The following is a 5,475-nucleotide window of genomic DNA, read 5'->3' as shown; positions in this document are numbered from 1 at the left end:
TCATGCCGACGAAGAGGCACCTAGGCCCCGCAAACGCTTCCAAATCCGACCCCATCCCGGACCGGTTCTTTTTTAAAAAAGGCTCCCAGGATTCCGGATTTTTTCCTGCCGCACTCGGGACCACCCGACGGACACGAAACCGGGAACCTTTCCCCGGTCCGACCCTCCTCGGCCCGGCCAGCCGACGCCGAAGCGGCCGACTGGTTAATGATTTCACCCTGCTCCGACGTGACGCGTTTTCCAACCGCGCATGCGCGGCTCTGCCACCCGAACCGCCCCCTCACGTGGGGGCTCTGGGTCCGCCCCCCGGCAGCCATTTCCTCCTGCCGGTCCGTTATTTTACGCCGTTTTTCGCCCTCCAGCCCTGCCGGAATGCTGCCTGCTCGCTGGTTAACCATTTCGCTCCCTGCACTTCGGCTTCTGCCCTGCTGGGGAAGCCCGCTGCTGCCTCTAACCGTACTCACGGGCGGGCGGCTCTCCTGCGCGGCCTCCGGCCACGCCCCCTCACCTGGTTTGCTGGGAACCCGCCCCCGGCAGCCTGTTACTCGTGCCGGTTCGGTCTTATCGGCCCTTTTTGCACCTTCCCTGCCTGCTGGCATGCTTCGGCTCACCGGTCAACCGGTTCCCCGTTCTCCACTTAGACTTTTGAGCTGCGGGGCTGGTCTGCCGCGAACTGCACCCGTATTACGGGGCGGGCGGCTCTACTGCCCGTACGGCTGCCCTGCCTGTTAACTGGTTAACCGTTTCCCCGTCCACTACTTCGTCCCTGGACCTGCCGGTGTGTTCTGCAGCTAACTGCACCCGTATTACGGGGCGGGACGCTCCGCTTACCGGCCGGCTGCCATGCCTGCTTAACTGGTCAACCATTTACTCACATATACTTAGCCCCTGGAGCTGCTGGGCTGGTCGGCGACCTAACTGCACCCTTGTTGCCGGGAGGTCGGCACTAATTGCCGGCCGGCCGGCTGCCCTGCCTGCTAACTGGTAAACCCTTTACCCACATGTACTTAGCCCCTGGATACTGATGGGCTGTTCTGCACCTAACTGCACCCTGATTAGCGGGCGGGCGGCTTTAATTGCCGGCCGGCTGCTCTGCCTGCTAACTGGTTAACCATTGACCCACATGTACTTAGCCCCTGGAAACAGAGGGGCTGTTCTGCACCTAACTGCACCCTTATTAGCGGGCGGACAGGCGGCCGGCTCTAATTACCGGCCGGCCGGCTGCCCTGCCTGCTAACTGGTTAACCATTTACCCACATGTACTTAGCCCCTGGAAACTGATGGGCTGTTCTGCACCTAACTGCACCCTTATTAGCGGGCGGACAGGCGGCCGGCTCTAATTACCGGCCGGCCGGCTGCCCTGCCTGCTAACTGGTTCACCATTTACCCACATGTCCTTAGCCCCTGGAAGCTGATGGGCTGTTCTGCACCTAACTGCACCCTTATTAGCGGGCGGGCGGCTGTAATTACCGGCCGGCTGCCCTGCCTGCTAACTGGTTAACCATTTACCCACATGTACTTAGCCCCTGGAAACTGATGGGCTGTCCTGCACCTAACTGCACCCTTATTAGCGGGCGGACAGGCGGCCGGCTCTAATTACCGGCCGGCCGGCTGCCCTGCCTTGCTAGCTGGTTAACCATTTACCCACATGTACTTAGCCCTGGAAACTGATGGGCTGTTCTGCACCTAACTGCACCCTTATTAGTGGGCGGACAGGCGGCCGGCTCTAATTACCGGCCGGCCGGCTGCCCTGCCTGCTAACTGGTTAACCATTTACCCACATGTACTTAGCCCCTGGAAACTGATGGGCTGTCCTGCACCTAACTGCACCCTGATTAGCGGGCGGGCGGCTCTAATTGCCGGCCGGCTGCTCTGCCTGCTAACTGGTTCACCATTGACCCACATGTACTTAGCCCCTGGAAACTGATGGGCTGTCCTGCACCTAACTGCACCCTTATTAGCGGGCGGACAGGCGGCCGGCTGTAATTCCCGGCCGGCTGCGCTGCCTGCTAACTGGTTAACCATTTACCCACATGTACTTAGCCCCTGGAAACTGATGGGCTGTTCTGCAACTCACTGCACCCTTACTGGCGGGCGGACAGGCGGCCGGCTCTAATTACCGGCCGGCCAGCTGCCCTGCCTTGCTAACTGGTTAACCATTTACCCACATGTACTTAGCCCCTGGAAACTGATGGGCTGTTCTGCACCTAACTGCACCCTTATTAGCGGGCGGGCGGCTGTAATTACCGGCCGGCTGCCCTGCCTGCTAACTGGTTAACCTTTTACCCACATGTACTTAGCCCCTGGAAACTGATGGGCTGTTCTGCACCTAACTGCACCCTTACTAGCGGGCGGACAGGCGGCCGGCTCTAATTACCGGCCGGCCGGCTGCCCTGCCTTGCTAACTGGTTAACCATTTACCCACATGTACTTAGCCCCTGGAAACTGATGGGCTGTCCTGCACCTAACTGCACCCTTACTAGCGGGCGGGCGGCTGTAATTAGCGGCCGGCTGCCCTGCCTGCTAACTGGTTCATCATTTACCCACATGTACTTAGCCCCTGGAGCTGCTGGGCTGGTCGGCACCTAACTGCAGCCCTATGGCCGGGAGGTCGGCTCTAATTACCGGCCGGCTGCCCTGCCTGCTAACTGGTTAATCATTTACCCACATGTACTTAGCCCCTGGAGCTGCTGGGCTGGTCGGCACCTAACTGCACCCGTAATGGCCGGGAGGTCGGCTCTAATTACCGGCCGGCTGCCCTGCCTGCTAACTGGTTAACCATTTACCCACATGTACTTAGCCCCTGGAGCTGATGGGCTGTTCTGCACCGAACTGCACCCTGATTAGCGGGCGGGCGGCTCTAATTGCCGGCCGGCTGCCCTGCCTGCTAACTGGTTAACCATTTACCCGCATGTACTTAGCCCCTGGAGCTGCTGGGCTGGCCGGCACCTAACTGCACCCTTATCACCGGGCGGGCGGCTCTAATTACCGGCCGGCCGGCTGCCCTGCCTGCTAACTGGTTCACCATTTACCCACATGTACATAGCCCCTGGAGCTGCTGGGCTGGCCGGCACCTAACTGCACCCTTATCACCGGGCGGGCGGCTCTAATTACCGGCCGGCCGGCTGCCCTGCCTGCTAACTGGTTAACCATTTACCCACATGTACTTAGCCCCTGGAAAATGATGGGCTGTTCTGCACCTATCTGCACCCTGATTAGCGGGCGGGCGGCTCTAATTGCCGGCCGGCTGCTCTGCCTGCTGACTGGTTAACCATTTACCCACATGTCCTTAGCCCCTGGAAGCTGATGGGCTGTTCTGCACCTAACTGCACCCTGATTAGCGGGCGGGCGGCTGTAATTGCCGGCCGGCTGCATTGCCTGCTAACTGGTTAACCATTGACCCACATGTACTTAGCCCCTGGAAACAGAGGGGCTGTTCTGCACCTAACTGCACCCTTATTAGCGGGCGGACAGGCGGACGGCTCTAATTACCGGCCGGCCGGCTGCCCTGCCTGCTAACTGGTTAACCATTTACCCACATGTACTTAGCCCCTTGAAACTGATGGGCTGTTCTGCACCATACTGCACCCTTATTAGCGGGCGGACAGGCGGCCGGCTCTAATTACCGGCCGGCCGGCTGCCCTGCCTGCTAACTGGTTCACCATTTACCCACATGTCCTTAGCCCCTGGAAGCTGATGGGCTGTTCTGCACCAAACTGCACCCTTATTAGCGGGCGGGCGGGCGGCTCTAATTACCGGCCGGCTGCTCTGCCTGCTAACTGGTTAACCATTGACCCACATGTACTTAGCCCCTGGAGCTGATGGGCTGTTCTGCACCTAACTGCACCTTGATTAGCGGGCGGGCGGCTCTAATTGCCGGCCGGCTGCTCTGCCTGCTAACTGGTTCACCATTTACCCACATGTACTTAGCCCCTGGAAACTGATGGGCTGTTCTGCACCTAACTGCACCTTGATTAGCGGGCGGGCGGCTCTAATTGCCGGCCGGCTGCTCTGCCTGCTAACTGGTTCACCATTTACCCACATGTACTTAGCCCCTGGAAACTGATGGGCTGTTCTGCACCTAACTGCACCCTGATTCGCGGGCGGGCGGCTCTAATTGCCGGCCGGCTGCTCTGCCTGCTAACTGGTTAACCATTTACCCACATGTACTTAGCCCCTGGAAACTGATGGGCTGTTCTGCACCTAACTGCACCCTGATTAGCGGGCGGGCGGCTCTAATTGCCGGCCGGCTGCTCTGCCTGCTAACTGGTTAACCATTTACCCACATGTACTTAGCCCCTGGAAACTGATGGGCTGTTCTGCACCTAACTGCACCCTTATTAGCGGGCGGGCGGCTGTAATTACCGGCCGGCTGCCCTGCCTGCTAACTGGTTCATCATTTACCCACATGTACTTAGCCCCTGGAGCCGCTGGGCTGGTCTGCACCTAACTGCACCCTTATTAGCGGGCGGACAGGCGGCCGGCTCTAATTACCGGCCGGCCGGCTGCCCTGCCTGCTAACTGGTTCACCATTTACCCACATGTCCTTAGCCCCTGGAAGCTGATGGGCTGTTCTGCACCTAACTGCACCCTTATTAGCGGGCGGGCGGCTGTAATTACCGGCCGGCTGCCCTGCCTGCTAACTGGTTAACCATTTACCCACATGTACTTAGCCCCTGGAGCTGCTGGGCCTGTCGGCACCTAACTGCACCCTTATCACCGGGCGGGCGGCTCCAATTACCGGCCGGCTGCCCTGCTTGCTAACTGGTTAACCATTTCACCTTCTGCACTTTGCCTACCTTACCCTTCGCCGAACCCTAACCCTGGCCCTAACACACGCTCTAAACCCTGCACTTAAACGTAACCCTAACCCTCACCCTAACCCTAACACTCGCCCTAACTCTAACCCTAACCCTAACCCTAACCCTACCCTTAAACCTTACCCTAACCCTTTGCCCGTCCCCGACCCCAACACTAACCCTATTCCCTCACCTTCTCCCCGTCACCGACCCCCAACCCCGACCCCAACACTAACACTCACCATGCAGGCTACAAATGCGCCGCCTTCGCAACCCTTCACCCGCCGGCACACTCTTACAACCGCACCAACCACAAGCCTCCTCCGGGCCCATACCTTCCAGAAGGAAAATGCCCCTCACTCAACACCGACCCCAATCCACTCTGCGCAGCCGGCAATGGCGACCCCCGGTGCGGCCACCGCGGCCTCGTCCACCCCGCTCCCTCCCGAGGCCTACCACGCCCTCGCTAAGCCCGTGCCTTACAAGCCGACAATCCCTTCATGCTCACCGCTTCCGACAACCACCGGCCAGCCGGCCAAGCCCTTGAAATCCAGCCCTTCCGCCAGCACCGACTCAAATCCAACCTCCCACCCCTTCCAAGAGCTACTCCAGGTCGGCCTCGCCCTTCAGATTGCTCCCCTTAGGCGTATATTAAGCCCGGCCCCACTGACTAGAG

Source organism: Cetorhinus maximus, unplaced genomic scaffold (assembly GCF_964194155.1).
Source record: "Cetorhinus maximus unplaced genomic scaffold, sCetMax3.hap1.1 HAP1_SCAFFOLD_2292, whole genome shotgun sequence".
Taxonomy (NCBI): Eukaryota; Metazoa; Chordata; class Chondrichthyes; order Lamniformes; family Cetorhinidae; genus Cetorhinus; species Cetorhinus maximus.
This window is presented reverse-complemented; position numbering follows the sequence as displayed.